Source organism: Netta rufina, assembly GCF_964035555.1.
Source record: "Netta rufina genome assembly, chromosome: 1".
NCBI classification, from domain to species: domain Eukaryota; kingdom Metazoa; phylum Chordata; class Aves; order Anseriformes; family Anatidae; genus Netta; species Netta rufina.
Window position 1 is genome coordinate 18,585,703 of NC_140123.1, and position 20,604 is coordinate 18,606,306.

Below are 20,604 nucleotides of genomic sequence, written 5' to 3' on the forward strand. Positions count from 1 at the left end.
CTTCAGCCTTACATAAATTTAGATTTCTGGATCTTAAAATGAATACCTTCAGAGTAATCATAATGCAATTACTTAAACCAGATTACTTGATTAGAATGGCACGTTAATATAAGAATCTTGTCATGTAGATTTTGCTCTTAACCATCTTCCCTTTTTCCTTGGGTAATCATCATTACGGTGATGGCAACGATAAAGGCCCATATGTTTCTTTGTCTTGCACGCTGCTGATTGAAGGAGCATGATGCAAGTTAATGTAAAACAAGCTTCAAAATGCTCTGTGCCAGAAAAAGATGCCTATGCAGAATTACACGAGAGCAACCACAGCCTCAGAAAGTGGGACAGCCCGCACCTGGATGGCTGCGTGTGAGATGGGGCACGATTCTCCAGGGATGGCAGAATCAGCAGGGAGGGAGGGGACGGGCTTTGCTGTGTGAGTGCTTCATCATATCCACCGATATTCATGTTTGTTGAGATGAAAGAGGCTAATGCTGTCCGATGGGGCATTAATGCTCAACGGGAAGGAACCACATGCTGCACATGTCCCAGTCAGCACAAAAAAAAAACAACACAGATTTTTGAAAACTGGCAGCTCCATGAATGGAGGTCACACATATCTGTAACTCATCTCTTGTCTGGAGGCATATCTACCCTGGCTTTGCAGCCCCTGGTATAACTATGACTCTGTCAGGTAAGCCATCACTGTGTGACTTGTATTTCAGTACTGCTGTCCCACCAGCTGAACGTCAGGTGCAGGTGAGACCCTAGAGTACAAATAATCAGCACAGAGTGCCGGACTGTGGCTGTGGCTTCTGTAGTGCTCAGCACTAATATTCATGGCTGAGCCAGAGAGCACAGATTGAGAGCAAGGTTTATGAGATCTGGTGTCATGACTATTGCCCTTTGGAACAGTCTTTGCTGTTCAAACAGATAAAGGATGTTTTTGTGGCTGTGTTTTAGTACTTCTGCAGCTACTCAAACAAATAGGCATCTTTTTGCTTTTACGGTCTAACCACAGGCAACAGCAGATTCTGCCATACAGCAGCACAAGCTGCTCTCAAAGACTTGTGTATATTTGTTCCCACTTATTCTAAATACCTTTTGCAGGACATGGGGAGCACCTACTTCCAACCTCCTACTGTGCTTCTGGCAATGTGAGAAAACAGGTGGTTGGCTTTCTTTTTCAAAGGCTAATCTTGACAGGCCTGAATGCTGGTCACTGCCTGTGTTGTCCACTGTAATTTTTCCTTCAGCAATATAAATGCAAACTCTACTGTTCAGCAGAAAAATCCAGCACAGGACTGGCACTTGTCATGTGAGTGTACACGTGTTATGCTGACACCTACACTAAAACCACAGACATTTCCTACTCAGTATGTCTCCTGTTAAGATGTACAAAGATACCTTGAAAAAACACCTTCTTGGAACTACCCTCATATTTACATCCCCTCATGGGGATTGATTAAAGGTTATGCCCACAAGAGAGAGAGAAAACAAAGACGAGGAGAAAGAACCAGCTACATTCCTAGACTGACTATAATGTTCCTGGTATTTCAAAACCTTTATTAGCTTCAGTCTGTGCATGGGAAAATCACTGACATACACATTTTCAGGCTAACCACTAATTCTCATGAACTTCATTCATGTAGAGAAGTGCTCAGTTTAAAATAACTTGGACTTGATTTCTTTGGAGGTGTTGAGTGCTATTTTTTCACATCGACCTGAATACGTGATATGGATGCTCTCCCCCTTTGCAACCCAGTTCCATACTGGCCACACAACATGTCTATATGTATCTAAATATGTGTTCCTTGATGTACAGCACACAATCAGATTGTTTTTCTCCAGTGTTCAAAGAATGAAAGGTAAAAAGTGTCACTGGAGTTCAAAGTACTCGTGGGTTTGATTCACATCTCTGTTGTTGATCTGGGAGAGACTTTCTCTTCCAGAGAGAAGCTTGGCTTCATTGATGTTGACATTAATCCCTGACAGCAGAAGGGAAGGACTGGTTCCTTAATCTAAAGCAGATCTATTGATTGCATTCATAAACATGAGGGAAGAGCTGGGATCTCTCCATGACCTTTATCCTCCCTCTTCATTTTAAAAAAGTAAAATAAAACAAATGTGTTGACCCCATTGGTATGAAGTTTGTGGTTTTGGGGTGCTGCACTGTAACCACCCAGCACATCTCCCCGCCTGAAAATCCACTACTGATTGATCATGGTCTTGATGGATTGACCTTGATTTTCTCTTTCCAAATGAAACTGTATATGCTGCATGGAAAAGAGTCCAAAAGCTTGTTTAACTGTGCAAGGAATAGCTTTGGGGTGGAGGCTGCACTTTTTGCCAACACCAATTGCCTTGTGGAAAGCTTTCTGGCTTAGGAAGGGCTGAATGCTTCAACACCCATTGCAGCTTTTGCTCTTCTGTCTTAAAGGATGCTTAAATTATACTTGGACAGGTATTCTAAATGGGGTAGGAGAACTTCCTTGGGGACAGGAGAAGACCTCCTTATGAAAACAACCTGAAAACCTCTTTAAAAGAGTCTTTTCTGAAGTCTGTAGATGATAAACCTCTGTTTCTGGCATGACAGAGGGAAGACAAGTCCAGCATTAGCAGCATTTGCTATTTCACATCACAGCTGACCTCCCTCCACAGTATATACTCAAAGCACATTTGTTGTTTCTGGAAGAATTATGTCTGACAGGAGAAAAGAGCTGTCTCTTGAAAATTCGGGGTAGTTATTCATCAGAATAGATGTCAAAAGCTTTAATCATAACCACTCAGCCAAAGCCTTCTTTCTGACAAAAAACATTTTATTTAATGATGCAGATAAAGATGACAGGCTTGACTGATAGCTGTTGTTCAGTTTCATGCAGTTAATATTTACCTTCATGGACAAAATCACCCTGAATTTTCAGTGCTTCATGGTTTTTGTGTAATGAAAATCAGAGGAATTTGAATTTAAAGGAATTTTTGGTACCTCTTCATCTGAAGCAAATACATATCATAGCAATATTTTGGAATGAACTGGTGATGAGAAAAAGTGATGTGGTGAGGGGCCAGTCCTTCATTCCTTTGCTATAGAATGAACAGAAAACTTAGCTCAAGGTAGCATCACTTTATTCAACTGTGTTACTCTATTACTGCTCAAACTTACACAGAAAGGGTCTATAAGTCAGATTTGTAATAAAGCAAGATTTTAGACCACAGAGAAGCTCAGATCTTCTCAGAAAAGTGTTTTAGTTTCCAGTGCACACCTTGGACTGCCTATGCCCTGTGATTTTTCTGTAGAAACGACTGATACATATAGATATTAGCAAAGCTCTCATTGTTTTTATTTCTCCGAGCATAAAACTTGTATTTAAGGATACAAATGACAGAATTTAAAAGGATGTTTTATGGAAATACAAAACTAGAAAGGATGTACAGGATCACTGGGTGTGGCTTTGCTCTGCAGTAAAAGTTTCATAAAGACCGTCATGAAGTAAACAAGTTTTACTTTTAATTTTGTAAGGTATTTTGTCTCCACTAATGTTGTTCTAGAGTTTCCTTTCTATGATGGCAAAAAAAAAAAAAGGTTCTTCTCATTTCTCACTTGAATCAATTCTTTCAGCAGGGTAGGAGTAGAGGAGAGGAGTAGATTGGTAGCTGAGGAGAGAGGGGCAGGTCTGTGAATACCCAGTAGTGAGGTGGGCCAAGGTCTTCCTTTCTCCTGAAGAGCACAGGAGGATGAAGGCAAAAATCTCCCACCTACAACTAAAGCTTTCTACAGCTACAGAAGTTGATGTCTTCTACCACCTTATCTACCTCCATAGTTCCCTGCCAAAGTATGATTAGCTCTCCCAGTCTCCCAACTTAACCAGTTCCTCCCAGATAGACACTGGTGCCTTCCCTCAGCTCTCCTGCTGCCCCCATCCTTTCCTGCTCTTCTCCTGTGGCACCCACTCTGCCAGTACTGCAAAAGTGAATTAATGCCTTAAGGACCCCATTTGGAACAAAATATTACTTCAGTTGTGTGATTGAGAGCTTTCAGGGTCAATCTAGGTCTTGTACCAAAACTATCAATACCATTTAGATAATGCTATTTCTCCTCTAGCATTTATATCACCCATTCATTTCCTTCCTCCCTTTCTTTCTGCCATATCCAGTTAAATTACAGAAAGCAATAAATCCAGATCACTAGGAGAAACCAAGCCCTTTTTATTTTCTCTCAAAGGAGATTCCTTCTACTCCCTCCATCATGCAAACAACCCTCCCCTGTATCTGCTCCTCTGCAACTGACTTCCTTCAGCACTGCTGTCAGAGCAGAGCACAACACTCCAGGGGAGCACGTGTTGATGACACTATACCCAATGGAAACATCTTGCCTTGTTCATTATGGGAACAGATATGTGTATTTCATGGCCATAATACAGTTGTTGCTCATAGTGAACCCAAGATTGCTGCTAATTACATCCAGTTCTTAATAACTTAAATATTTTATTTAGTCAGACCTCTTTTAGTGATGAATTCCTACATTACTGCAGAAGATGTTTCTCTATTACTTCCTAACTGCACTCCTGCCCTTTTTTTTTTTTTTCCATTTCTATTACTGTAATTTTGAAGATTATCCTACTCTTCCTGTGCGACATATCAAGGTCCTTTGGAAGTCAGTGCCTCCCAGCTTGCCCTTTCATAGCCTCCAGCCCCTCCACCGGTCACACCTTGCCCTCCTGCAGACCTCAGGCATCAGTATTTTACACACTGAGGCTATTGCAGACTTGGAGGTGAGAGAAATGAACAGCTCTCTCTCTCGCACTTTCTTACATAGCACTTTCCACTTCAAATTTAACTTCTGTCATCTGTTCCATTCTCTGTTAAGCAAGAAAGGTGATTGCATTGACACAGGCCATCTGTGTATTTGAAGGCGTAAGAAGAAAGACTTTCTTCTGCTGTCATAGACAACAGTCCAAGGGAGTTGTACTTCAGGTATCAGAGTCAAGTTTGGTTTTGGGCAGGAAGGCATTTAGAGTTCCTGTTACTTCACATAGGTCTCCTTCAGTTTTGGCTGTTAACACTTTGTAACTGCATTTTTAAAAAGGTTTTAAGAGTATTTATCTTAATCCTCATAATAAGCATAGTAAAAATATTTTTTTTTAGGTTACAACTATCTCCTCTCTGAAATTACTGAAAGCCCCTTGCTGACATCAGCTCTGGGGAATTCCTGATTCTGGTTAGTTAGATTTACATCAGTCACTATTTAAAGTAAGGGACTTCAGCTAAAATTTCACCAATTTAATGCCTCAGAAACTTGTAGGATAATTATTTGCAAGCTCAGTACCATACATTCAGTGCCACGAATTGCCATTTACTGAATGTGTATTTATTTACATTCTGATTTATCTTTTTATACTTACTTGAAGACTTCACTTTTGTAAAGATGAATAAATAAATAAAAAATGCAGTGCTTGTTAGCAATGTCTTATTTAAGTGACCTGGAAAGTTTATTTTGAGAGACAGAAAGGTGGTTGAGCAGGATGACTGTAGAACTAGAATGGCATTTAAAGTGATGCAAAGATGAAGAGTGTTCAAAAGATAGGATGAACAACACCAGAGATTAAATGGAAAACAAGCAGCAATAGAGCTGTAACAAATTTGAGAGAGAGAAGTGGAAGAAAGGTGGTGGGCAGCTTCTGTACCTCTATTCCAGACACCCCACTTCAGAGCTACAAAAGCCCAGGTAGACATCTGGGCCAGTATTGATGAAACACCAGAACCACTGACACTGGTTTGGGTGGGCACCAAAAATAATACCTACAGCACTTCTTATTATGAAAGGATTTGTTTCTAACATACCCCTACAAAGCCTCCTTGCATGCAAGCTTTTTGAAGGGAAGCAGTGAACTCCCTGGTAGAACTGCGTAGCTCAGGGGCAATTCCTGTGCACCAGTGAGTGCCAAGCCCCACTTGCATCCCTTTCAGAAGCAACCTGCTTGACTCTCTTGATGCAAATGACTTTATTATTTAAATTCTGGGACAGTAGATTGATAAATGCAGTTCAAAGTGCATTAAAAAGTTTGAGGGGTGTGGAGTGTTACATACATAGACTATGACCCAAGTTGTTTGGCTTCATAATGTGAGGCCTAGAGGTAAAAATGTAAAACTGAGTGCCAGTAGATATTTCCAAAAATGATAGGTATTCAAGCATATAGTGACTGAATGAAAGAGCAGAGCAAATCATTATTGAAAAAATAAAAAATAAAAAATACTGTAGAATATTGTTTAATTGTAATTTTGAAAGGCATCACAGAAAAAAGTTTTCAAAGTGGAAGAAAGAAGAAACCTTATTATTGGAGCACCATGCTTAGGAAATAATCAACTCGTCTAAATGAATGTGAGATTACAGTACTTTGTGAGGAAGGAAGAGTTGAGAGTTTTTTAAAGAGAGTTCTTTTTAATTTGCTTCTAATTCTCTGCAAAGTTTCTAATTCATTTTAACAGGATGAACACCAACAGGGACTAAAACTAACATTACTCTTTATAAAACTATTAAGTGGCATGTTCTATTGTTCAACAGGGAAAGCTACTACCTGACAGGGAGTGCATAGAAGAAATTATATTGTCTTCTACTCTGTCATTCTTTGAAAATTCAGGTTAAAAGTATTGAATGCATCAAAATGTGCAGCAGGATACCACTACAAAAGAATAAGCCCCCTCAGATATGATATTACAAACCTACTGAAAGATAATTTGGGCAAAAAGAAATGCTTGTCTTTTTGTTCAGAAAAAGTTCTGAGACAGTATTGAAATTTCAATTAAACATCCATAACATACTATATTTGAAAAGTAACTAAGCTCCAGGAAAAAAAAATAATAATAATCAAAGACATTTTTGAAATTAATGCCTGAAATTGATTTTGTTACATCATAAAACATGAATTTCATAACAAATGGAGAACCAAATCTGAGATACTTGTGGACTCTTTCCTTTATAAAAAATGTAACTGGGCATTTGTGTGTCATTTCTTTACCACACATGAAGCAATTCAGACAAAACAAAACACTTACATCCAAAAATTATCTAATACCATACATCTGTGAAAATTGTAAAATCTCATAAAGGGATTTGTTTTGCAAGCTCTGAAAAATTACTAATTCAGGATGCTTCTGTAAAAGGGAGTTAAGAGTATTCTGTGATGTTAATGAATAAAAGTGTGGGACAACTGAGCCATATGCAAGTGTTTCAGTACATTATTCAGAATTTGGAAGAGGTAACATTATAGTTATCCTCCAGTGGCCAAAATTATCCATAACTGTTATCAACAGTAGCCCAAAGGCTTTATGTGTTTTGCCAATTTTAATCCTCATATCAAAACACTAAATTCTCTACTTTGTGGTAATGGAATAAATGTGCAAAGTACGTTTAATCTTCAAGACAAACTACTTTCACAGATTACATTTTAAAAACTAAAATATTTCCTATTACTGAAGCCATTTTGATAAAAGAAAAAAAAAATTATCACAACTGTGCTGAAAGTAATTATGGGTCATGGAGGTATGAAGTAACTTTTTCATCTCAGTTATTTCATGGGAGGTATGTTAACTGTTCCTGTTTGTTTGTTGATTTTTTTTTGTTTTTAATTTGGAAAAAAAATAATCCAAAAACAGTTCATCATGAATCTTGATACAGCTAGGGTCAAAATATTTCATATTCAGAATTTTGTCCATTTTGTCCATGGCCACCAGCTGCCACTCACAAGGACTCCAACACCCTCATTTGGGGATAGACACTGATGGGGAGAGAGAGGAGAGGAGAACAATGAAGGGAGGGAGGTAATGAAGGCAGCAAATCAAGAGTCTAAGAGGGTTTTTTTTTGTACAAATGGATATAGAAATTAGAGCAGTGCTGAAGAAAAAAGAAGGCTGAAGTAGAAGTCCCCCCAGCCTTGAATTCAGATTCCATGTTGCAGGCAAATGCCTGTAAGATTGGACCAGAGAAAAATCCACACTGGAGAGAGCCTCCAGCCCCACTGAGGGGTGAGGTCCTCCTGTAAGGTGTGGAAAGCTTAATCTGCAAGAAGGCTCCTGTCTCACTCCACTCTCAGTGCAAGTGGGAACTACATATGGGAAAGGTGTCAATGTGAATGGTAACCTGGGCCCCATCACCCTATTCTCTGAAATTAAGATGCCTGAAGTTGTGGCCTAAATTATGACTGAAAGACAGGATATGTCAGGATTTAGAGAGCACGGTCAATCCTAATTCATTCCATTTTGCATCTTGTCAGTAACTTAAATGAAAGACAGTTTTAAAGACGATAATATGCAATTCCTGCATTTTTTGAGTAAATACAGGTCTACTGCTTTTGCAACTTAAATGGAGCTCCATATTTGTACCAATCTTATTGCTAATCAAGGAAAACATGAACTTGAATCTTCAATAGAGGCACAAGCAGACTAAGTAGGAATTAAGCACTTCACAAATAGTGCTGGAAAAAAGAACTTAACGAAAAGGTGACTCTCTAATTCTAGACTTTTTCTGGAACAAAACTGATGTAACAGAGTGGAATAGTTGGCCTTCACAATTTCATGTAAACACAAAAAAAATCTTTCTGATACATGTGAAGATATTTCATTACTGCTGAAAAAAAAGAATAGCATTATATGTTATCAGATTCATTTTAGTGATTTAAGCATATGATTTCTTTAAAAACTAGATGCTATATCCTACAAAGCAAAATTTCATTATTTTGAAACAGCCCATAGCAACCTTAAAAGCAATTTAATTTTTCAAACAAACTTCCTAGATACCATTTTAATTGCAACTTAATGAGCTTAAAGTAAACATTGTGTGGATATAATCAAACCTCCTTGGAGTCCCTTGGAGCCACTGGCTGGAGATTTAATCTCAGCAACCATAGCTAAGCAATATAAACTTTTTCTTATTGAGTGGCAAAATGTAAGTAGTGTTTCACAGTGGTTTATGATCAGAGAGATTAGCATCTTATAGCCATGGATACCACAGAGAGTGTTTCTTTTAAAAGAGATATTTTCTTCCCCATGAAAAGGACCAGAAAAACAGAGTAAAGCCTATAGCTGAACAGAATAAAGCCTACAGTTGCTGAGTACTCAATGGGAAACCTCACGGCACTAGAAAGAGTCAATCAACCAGCAACAGCAAGAGTTTCCAAGCAGCTCCATTTATCAGCTTTCATTCCATGGAGCTTCCTGTAAGGTCTCAGGAAATACTGGCAGAAGACAACTTTCCTTTTTTTTATTCATAAGTGGTGAAGGCACCTGCATGGAACTGCTCAACATTAAAATTTAGTCTGCAGTTCGCTGTTTTTTATGGTATGAATTTCTTCTGATGATCTGAATTTTCAAATTGCTGTGCTTTCTGGAAAGGTGCTCTCAAAACTTAAACTCTCAAATGAACTAAGGATGAACTATTCCTGTTATAGCAAGTCAAGAGGTGTAGTCCCACTTCAGATTTTAAAACAACTCTTTCCATCTTCTGCTAAACAAAGGGGGTAAAGCAGATGGTAGACTATCTGAGGGAAACACAACATTAACAAGATGCAGAAGTGATCATACTGGGATTGTGGAGGAAGCTTATGTTTCCAAATCCAAGAGCCAAATCAGAAAGCTCTAGTCTATTACTGCCAAAACTCCCTAGTTAAATAGATTGGATACCAAGTTCTCTTGGCACCCTGTGTTTGGGTGCATGTTCAATCCAAGAGCTCAGCATCTTCCTAGAATCCACTGCAGTCCAGACGTTAGGCCCCTCGTGCTCTCCTTTCTACTTCAGTTTAAACCCCAGTAGACGGAGTTGAAACTCTGCAATGTGCAGCTTGGACTCAGGCATATCAGAGCTTTTTGCCCCAGAATCTAAGCAAGACCTTCAAAATGGACATTTTTTTCACACAGAAGTAAAAGCAGTAATGCATCTTGTTTGAACCAAAGCTCGAGAAGGCCCACCAGAAAGCCCCGTAAAGCCAATAGAAAGCCACTTGCTGATTTCAGTGAAATTTAGATCACGCTTTAATTGCATTACTTATAGCTCTGGAATCCACAGGTGTAGAGAAGCTCTGTGCACAAATCCTTAAAAAAAGGAAATAGAAAGGGAACACCCTGTGATTTCTCATTCAAGTTACAAATTTTAAGGCAAATAGTCAAAATAAATACATGTTTTCACAGCTGCTCATAATAGCTTAAGATATATAAAGCTTCAGTTAAAAGTGATTTTTCTACTTTAGAACTGCATCATAACTTCCGCCCCCATATGCATTTGCTCAGAGAGCCTACTAAAATAATTTGCCAAGAATGGGAGTGCATTCCCATCTGTTAACAGTCAAATAAGATTGGAACAAGCTTTACCCATTTTTTAAAATAAAAATCTTGTCCTCATATTGCCATCGATTTCTCCTCATCTTCCATCTTGATGTGACCTATTTTCAGTTTCTGAACCAATCCTTAGGTCATGAATAACAGGAAGAATAATAACTTGGGCAAGAATCACTGAAGTCAGAGACGAAGAACACTAAATGGAAGACAAATTTTACCTCCTAACAACTATACAATTGTATTTACATTTTCTTATTTACAGTTTCAGTACATTTTGTAGCATGCCAATTATTAATATTGAAGATCTCCATGTTCTTCTCATTCCTTTTAGAAATTATTCCATAGTAAAACAGCTCTCCTTCCCGCAAAACCTTTCTTTCTACCATGTGAGTGTTTAGGATGACCACCGTTGTATCTATCTGTCCTGGTTTGGGCTGGGATAGAGTTTATTTTCTTCGTAGTAATTGATATGGTGCTGTGTTCTGGATTTGTGATGAAAATAATGTTGATTGCACACCTGTATTTTAGTTGTCGCAGAGCAGTGCTTACACAGAGCCAAGGACTTCTCTGCTTCTCGTGCTGCCCTGCCAGCATAGAGGCTGGAGGTGCACAGGGAGATGGGAGGGGACAGAACCAGGACGGCTGACCCAGGCTGACCAGAGGGACACCCCATGCCATGTGGAGTCACGCTTGTCATTAAAACTGGGGGGAGTTGGCCAGGGGAGGCTGCTGCTGCTCTGGGACTGTCTGGGCATCATTTGGCTGGTGGTGAGCAGTTGTCATGCATCTCTTTTTTGTTGTTGTTTTTTCTTTGCTTTTTTTTTCTTTTTTCTTTCTTTCTTATTAAATTTTCCCTATCCCAACCCACGACTTCTCACACTTTTACCTTTTTTTATTCTTCCCCCATCCCAGTTCAACAGGAGTGAGAGAACCTGCTGGGTTAAACTGCTTACCTCAGAGAAGTTTTAACTATTCTGTGTAATGTATCTTACTCTCCAAATAATGAAACCTCTAGCCCTTCTCCCTTTGCCAAAGGTAGTAATACACTGTGGTTCCAGAGTTACTTCTCTGGCATTTCTAAACAGGGTTCTAACATGTGGAGCTACATCAAAAATGAGGCCTCTTTTTCATAGCAGGAACTGACTAACCTGTCATGAACTGCATCCCAACTGTTCTGAGCAATTATGATTCACATGGTTCTTCTGGTTGGTGAGAAAATGTAATGGGACTTCCGCTGCATAAAGAATAAGGCTCCAGCAACCTACACAGCCCAAGGTCACAACTAGAATCCTTTGGGTAAGAAGATAATCCTGTACTTGTCAGGTAAATAATATAAATATGAAAGGTCTCATTTGTGTTTTGGTGAAGAAATGGTGAAGAATTCCAGGCTATACAATTGAGGTAATGCATCTCCAAAATGCTCATGCAAAGAGACAAAGATGCATCTCCTTGGGGCTGTGAGATTAAATACATCACTTTCTGCATAGGCATATAATTATGAAGAATTTTATCAAAAGCAACTTATGTTGTAAGTAGATACTACATTAGTAGAATTATGTATGACAATTATTGTTCCTAGAAATTTACATTATTACATTTTAATGAAGTCATAAGTATCCTTTACTTATATCCCACCTACACCCACTTTTTTCTGTAACATGGGGGCAAAATTTTCCCAAATTAGCTTAAAAATGGGGAGAAAGACTTCTTTTGATTTATTTCACTGTAGTTCAAATACCAACATTCACTCAAACATCACTGTCAATCATCCAAGATGATCTGGGAAACCAGTCTGCTCAAAGGCAATCTGCTTTCATTATTGCAAAAGAAATCAAATTTTGCTTGTTTGGCCTCATTAATTGTAAATTTTGCAAGTGATAAATTAGGACTTGAGGAGTTTCATAAATCTGATTTCTGAAGTCTGTTTATATTCACACAGCATATATTATATTCTCACTTTTTCTGCATTTAAATGATTTCATCTGTGATCCAGAACAGATGGAATAGTACCAGAGGTCTGAGAAGCGAGATAGAGAACAAAAAGGTTTTACATCATGCACCTCAAATCCTTCAGTTTTGTTATTCTAAACGTAACATACTCTGTCCAACTGCTGAGCTTGCAGTAAAAGCTTAGAGGCAAAGGACACGTGCCTCAGCCTTTCAAACCAGGGTAGCCAGTTCAGTATTATGTTCATGGATAGGCCATTCAAAGTGAATGCCTGAAATGCCAGTATTGCCTGAAGACATTTTGCTACCTACTTTATCTGATGTATCCAGATATGTTTGCTTTGTTTCCATTAAAATTATTCTTTTCAGTATTCCTAGCTAAAAGCATGAATTACAAGCCTAAAACTTCAATAATTTTGTATCTCATGTTTTGGAAATCATCTGGGCAATCTTAGTGGGGAAAAAAAAAAAAAAAAAAAAAAAAAAAAAAAAAAAAAAACACTAAAAGATAAAGAATGCAAAGGACATTTTTTTCCTAAAATTCTGGGTCTAGAAGAACAGACTTGACTGGGCTCTGGTTAGGACACATGAGCATTTGAATCACAGACTTTGTAAAAGAGTGCATGGATCCCCCACATGTCTTCATGGGGCCCAAGTGAGGATTGGAGTACAAAGTCTTAGAGACACAAGACTTACACTATAGCCTTGAACATGTGGTAAATATTTGTTATACTCTAAATGGGGATCTAAAAGGATATTAGGCTGAAATTTTATGTATCTCATGTAAAGGAACAGTATGTCTGGAGACTGATGTAGGACCACGTCCTGGTTTTGCTAGACCAACAGATGTGGGATTTTCTCATTAGACGCCACAGAAATCCTTTGGCAAATTCACAGTTTCTAGCTCTTCTTTTCCTTCAGAAGTATCACTGACAAACTCTAGTGATTTTAGTCTTGTTCTTAGCTTGACCTGTTGCAAATGAGAAAAGAATCAAATGCGGATATCTCCACAAATAACAGTAATTGAACTGATAGCTGCAAAACTTTGTCAGAGTTCAGGTAAGAAGAGAAGAGAATCCAAATAACTGGAACTGAACCAGAGTAAGGAATAAAAGCATTATTAATTTTCAAACACAGTAAGAGCAAGAAATACATCAGACTTGCAGGGACAATAGAGGATGAATCTACAACAGAAATATGAGGAGGAGGAAGAGGAGGAGGAGGAGGAGGAGAAGGAGAAGGAGAAGGAGAAGGAGAAGGAGAAGGAGAAGGAGAAGGAGAAGGAGAAGGAGAAGGAGAAGGAGAAGGAGAAGGAGAAGGAGAAGAAAGAATGAAAGAACGAGAGAAGGAAGGAAGGAAGGAAGGAAGGAAGGAAGGAAGGAAGGAAGGAAGGAAGGAAGGAAGGAAGGAAGGAAGGAAGGAAGGAAGGAAGGAAGGAAGGAAGGAAGGAAGGAAGGAAGACTAAAACTAAGTGCCTTTTCTAACTTAATTTGCTTTAGAGGGGGAAAAAAAAAAAAAAAAAGGCACACTGGTCACTAGTACCAGAACATTTGGCAGAACATTTGGTAAGCACATGGAAGATCTGTCTCAACTCAAAGTATGAATAGAACTGGTTATGGAGTAAAACAAGAAAGAGCAAGAATAACTGGACAGGACAAGATGGTAGGAACTCATGAAGGGAGAAAAATAAACAGTTACCAGTTGGAAATATCAACACAGCCTTCACAGAGGGGTCAAGTCTCATGAAGTTACTTGAATTCTCTGATTATACTTTTAATAAACATATGGCCAAAAAAGATATATTTGATATAATCTACTTTCAACTCCAAAATGCATCTAGCAAGGTTTACTGTTAGAGGCTCTTAAAGAAGCAAACTAACGTGGACAAGAGGAAAGGTCTTCATGTAGCCAAATGGCTAGAAAACAAAGGGTAAGAATACCTTCTTAGCTTTAATGTTGTGGGGTCATTGAATCTCTGCTTGGGACCACACCATTCCCCTATGCGTGGGGGCTGTCAGTGTTTGTTAAACAATACCAAGTTATGCCAGGTAAGAAAGATGCCAGCTGACTGCAGAAATGTAGATGGCCCTTCCCACCGAGTGACTGAAACACAAAATGGCAGAAAAGTTCAGTGCAGGTAAATCTCAAAATGATACAGAAGAGGGAAATTCTAATTGTATGTTTATGATGCTGAGCTCTGAGCTGGCAGTTGCCACTCAGGAATAAGGCCACTGGGTAATTCCATTAAATAGTTTGATAACCTCATAAAAAATACAAACAATTATATTAAGAGTACTGGAGGGCAAAGTATCACAGGTCACAATGCAGTCAACTACATCTACAAAACTGCAGGAAATTCTTATTCCTCCATATCAAAATGATAGGAAAAAAATCACTAAATGCTGCTCATTTCTTACATTCTTACCTAAGCATCTGCTATTGACCTCTCTTTCAGGTGGCAAGGCTTCATGGGCCTCCTATTGTCTAATGAATACCATTTTTATTCTTTAGTATCTTACAATTTATCTATTTAAGAAAATTTGTTCTTCCTACTACTGTAATATAATGCTTCAAATCCAGTAAGCAGTGTGCCAGGAACACTTCCAGTCCTGGCAACTGGTGAGACAGTGATTTCAGTTTTACCACAAGTCCTTTTAATCTATCAAAACTTTTTGTATATATGCAAGCTTGAAAAAACAAAATGGTAGAACTTTGAAAGGCAGATGCTTGACATTTCATGCTTATGCCAGTTCACATTTGCTCCTGACTGTACAGTTTCTCAATGTTTTTCTCTATTCTCTAATTCCTAAGAGATGTTTTTTCTATGGCTAATATATCTCATGTCATTTCCCAGAGGTTGTGTCACTGTAATTTTCAGTCTCTACACATGGCAAAGACATCTGTGAGAATTTTAAACACCCACCCTGAAACTGCAATCTTAACTTAGGCAAAATTTCCTTTTGAATAAATGTGAATGGCCCTTCTTGAAAAAAAGCCAGAGGCCTGTAGCTGTAAGCACAGGAAGAACTCAAATTGCTTTAGAAATAATGAAGTAAGAGCAAGTGTTTTTCAGCACACTGTGTACTAGGCTGCAATCTGATCATTACATCCACTCAGTCCCCTTGTAACACAGAATATTCTATTATTTCACAAATAATCAGGTGGTCTCATTCTGAACAGCGTGATTTCTCCTCGATACGGTTAAACTGTTTCAAAATGAACTGTATGATTTTCTCTTGTTTCTCTCTACAGCAAAGCAGTATCCCAATTTGACACTTAGGTATGTCACAAGTTAAACTCAATCAAAACATGCAAGAACAGGTGGTGACTAAATACATCTCGCCTTCACCACCAAATAAGCACACAAAAATCTACTTCATATAGATGCATTTTACAGGCTTCTAGGTCCTCAACTAAACAAGAAGCTGCTCCCATTACCATCCCTCAATTTTATTACCAAAAAATACAGATCTTCTGCAATCTTACTTCTTTGACAATAGCAAATTGAAACATGAAGCTGAAGTAATAGGTGTTAGAGAAACACAGAGCAGATTCCACACCATCTGAAAGCCCTCACACAGTTCTTTGTCCTTTACTTTGGACATTTTTCCCCATTATGGACCGCATTTCTGTCTTTAGGGGGTTGACAGGTAATACATATTTTCAGCATGTGCCCATGGTAACATTTATTTCATTAAAAAAGAGTGCACATGCTGCACTGGCAACAAATTGACAGTATCAAAACTAATTCCAAAAATAATAATTACACTTTTTCACACTGTCAACACAGAAATTGCTAGCAACATCCCCAGTGTCAAATACTTACTCAATCCACTCCTGAACTCGACTTCTGTTTAAAACTAACCCCTTCCAGGAAATATCTGACAGTGTAAGTCTTGTATTGCTAAGGAACTACCAAAATAAGTTTGTACTGAAGACAGATACGAATTGACCAGAGAACTCTATACCAAGATTCTCAGGTTCATGTTTCAAAAAAAGCATCAAATGCCTTTTAACAAAGGCAGAGTGTCTGAGTTCAGCCCTCTCATGTATTTACGTAGTTGGAATAAGTTGCCTGTTCAGCACTTTACAGATTAATATTTACTTTCTTGGGTTATTGCTATACCAGTGGGATTTATGATGCCTCCAGCGATGGCTTCATTGTTATCTGAATGAAGCATAATTGCATATGATGATGGCAGAGTGTGTTTTCTTAATTTACTGCCTTAAATTTTGGATCCTTCTTAAACCTTGCATGGCCCAGTGCTCCCATCCAGGTTAATGCCTGAAGATGTTTCTCCTAGAATCATAGAATCACAGGATGTTCTGGGTTGGAAGGGAACTTAAAGATTATCTAAATCCAACCTCACTGCCATGGGTGGGGACAACTTCCACCAGAACTTGTATGCAATATACACAGTACTCTTGTACACAATAAATATAGTAGTACTGCTAAAGTTTGTAAGTCCTCACAAAATACACACATGTCACTTCTCTTTCAGGTAAGCATGCCAGCACTGATTCCAGCAGCAGAGTGGCTTCCTTGCCAGGTTAGGACAAAGTTAATATTCTTTGGAAAATTCAGTACAAATTAGCAGATCATTATCAGAACATTTCAAAGAAAATTAATTCTTTCAGGTTCTGCTGTAAGTGGACATCATTGTCAGTGGCTTCTAAAACTGGAAAGAACTCTAGAGAACATTTGGTACAGCACAACCCTTCATGCTCACAGAAAACTTGATAACCTCCTAAACATATCCTGTCTGTGTTAGATTTCAGCACCTGTGGCCTCTCAGTCATTAGGCCAGGTTGAAAGGTGTCTACCATCATCTTGAAAAGCTTATTAAATTCTACTTGGATATTAATGAGGTTGTAGAGGTCTGATGTATAATTCCAGTTCATGCCTCCAAGGTAAATGTATGTGAAGCAGTTCAGTCATCCAGAAGAGATGATTAAGGATGCTGACTAATTATATGTGCCCCACACCCATCGAACAAGCCCCATTCCCTATGCTTTATTAATGAATGCACTATTGGAAAATCCATGATCAATGTTCTTATTATGCAAAGGTCACAGATTGCATTAGCATTTGCAATACAGCAGTTTTTCTATAGGTTGTGCAAGTCAGTCACTTGTCAGATATGCAGCCATATAAAGTGCCCATAATCTTCCTCTCATTCACTCTCACCTAGGCTCAGAGCATAACCTCTCAGAAGTCAAGAATTTTGTAAGCACCAAGAAGGCATTTTTATCCATATTGCTCATATTTCCTCTAGGACACCCATTTTCTACAAAACATCTGCCTACAGAGATCTTCTGAAAAGCAGCACAGTTGAAAGTATCTAGGTCCCAGCATGTCTCAATGAATTTCTGTATGTTTTTTTTTGTGTTTTTTTGGTTTTGTTTGTTTTTCCAGGATAAAAATTTTGCCTGCCACTAATTTCTCAAATAAATGTCAGTGTTGTTCCCAAAGCACCGGAAACCCTACTTAGAAGACAAATAGGGATGAAAAACACAACAGTTTTTTCTTATACAGTTAACAATCCTTACAGAATTCTGAGGTCAAAGGATGTTGACATTCAGATCTTGATAATGAACATGACATTTTCACAGCTACATTATCTTCTCCAAATGTCAGAACAGAGTACTCCGGTCACAACACATTATTGCAAAACAATCAGGGCACTCAGAGGGATCTGATGTTCCATTCTCTCACACCAGCTTTATATCTGTTTGACTTCACTTATATTAATGAAAATGTTAAAAAAAAAAAAAAAAAGGAATAAAAGGAATATAGCAGAGGATTGGACCCAGTAATGATTTCTGAATTTCTGTGGGGAATATTTCTGTCTATACAATATCTTGGGTATTGTAAGAGCTGTAAAGATGATTATAATTTAGGAAGAAATCAACTCAGCCATTCTCTAATATTTTAGACAGTACAATGTCTGGAGCTTTTTTCTGATCTAAACCAAAACTGACATTTTCTCTGGTGTTTGGTACCTCTGTAAATGACCCTGAAAATTTGAACTAGACTTGCAGAAAGACATTTGCAAATCGGTAAGCAGAAACTGAAAAGAGCAAGCATAAAAGAAAGAACCAAACCCACAAACATTGGAGCATGTCCTTCAGGACAACCACCCCAAAAATTTAATTTTTTTTGGTCAGAATGCTTGGGAGAAAATATGAGAGCAATATGGGCACTTAAACAGTTAGAGGAGCTATAGTGCTGAGACTATCCACCGTATCACCATTTGCTGCATATGCAAAACATCGTAGTGAAAGCTAAAACAATCTCTGGCTCCTTATCTCTATTTATTTGTCAGGTACATCAAATTACTAGATTCAGAACTTGTAGTACAAAAAGAAGGAATAATAAGGGAGCACTTAATTTTTAGATCTCAACTTTATGCACCCCATACTCTCATAATGACATTTTTCCTTTAAATACCTTTTCAAAGGTATAGTTAAATAAATGCATATGCACATAAATACATAAATAGCTTTGATAACTTGTGTTTGCAACCTTGAGTGGAAAAAAAAAAAAAAAAAAAAAAAAGTATAATTTGGAAAATGAGAAAGTACCTTAGAAAGCAGAGAAAATGACAAGGGTATGATAGCATTACCAAATGAATGCAAGCTCAGAGCAATTTAATTCTAGGTAAGAGCAAAAATGCAACCTTACAGTGCATTAGCAGACACTTTCAGTAGAAGTGGTGAAATGGTAATCATTCTGTACATAGTTTTTTGTCCAGTCCTCATGTCACACTGACAAGGGTTCAGAAAGCAGTTCAAACAATTGTTCCATATCCAGAGAGAGCTTTGTTATCAAGGAATTAAAAGCTTTGTCTACTCAGTTTATCTAATGCAAGGTGAACAGAGCTTGATCAGTCTAGATATCTACACAGAAGAGGAATTTCTAAAAGCGTATGGGTCATAGCTAGCAGAGGAAAGACAGTAGGAGATTCAGCATGTAGATATGTAAACGGGTCTGTCCTAAAAGTAGGTGAGCAAAACCTTTGAAGCAAAACTAGATGAGGTTCTAAAGGCTATTAGCAATCATGGCAGTTAACAGTTAACACAAAAGATAGTGAAGAATAATAACAGTGATTTTTCATGAATAGTTTCTTTAATTCAGGACATGTTTACACCTGGACACTGTAACTACCAACAACATTTACAATATACAGGTATTATTGCAAGAACTTTCAAAACCAAAGCATTACAGTTAAATGTGTTGACTTATTTGGGACAGTCTGACTTCCAATTGGCCCCTCTCCCCAGACCACTGGTTCGGCATCATTTAAAGAAGATCACACATTACAATTTATTTTTTTTTCCCATGTGCAACTGTTTAAAAGGGTTTTCTCTGTTCTTATTAACTCCTAGCACTAGAATATAAGAAATCACACTATATAGAGAGAACAAGATGGCCATTTGCAGATGAAGCAAAGGAGGAACTATAAAGAGGAAGAAATTGAAAAGCAAGTTACTTCTGGTCTGATGCAACACCTCACCTATCCAATGGCTGGACACAGACCAGCAGGACACAGATATCACAGTCAGGCAGACTGAGATGTAGCCTTCAGAAAAGCAAGAACTGTGGGCAGTAGCTTCTCCTTGCTTCCTTAAATAAAGTGCATTTCTCTTGTATAGTGAGCCTGATCTGTTCAAATCACTCCTGTGTGGAACAAACAGTAGTTCTGATAAATGATGCTTTACATTAATATGATATCAAGGTGTAAGCATCACTTGTTTTTTATCACGTGTAATTTCATAATCTTTGACCTAAAAATTACTTTATTTGAAAAGCTTAAGTTATTTATATCTGTGATTTAATATGGTGATGAACACAGAAATAATGATTCCAAGAATCAGTAACTATAATATCTATTAAAACGCTTCAGTAAATCATATAATAACATAGTAGCCATATGATGAAGCATTTGGACCACTGGTAGGTGTGTTACTTCATTTTTAGCATGCTTTTTAGAAACCCCTTCTCCATCACTTGTTAGTAAAAAGAGACAGAAATATACAATGTCTTCCAAGTGCAGTTTTTTAAACATTTTAGATGATGAAGTGAATAACTGTATAAAGATTTTGTTTTGTTTTGTTTTCCTCATTAATTTCTTTTCCCACACTTTTATTCTCTCTCATTATTTTTGAAGTATCCATTCCAGCACTGTCTCTCACACCAAATGGCAAAATTGCAGATCCAGTGTTGTGTTTGACCACTGCACAATCAACAGTGAGATCTTGCTAACATGTATATATCTCATTGCTTAGCTTTGTGTTCTTGTGCATGTATTCAGCAAATCTTACTTGCTAGACTGT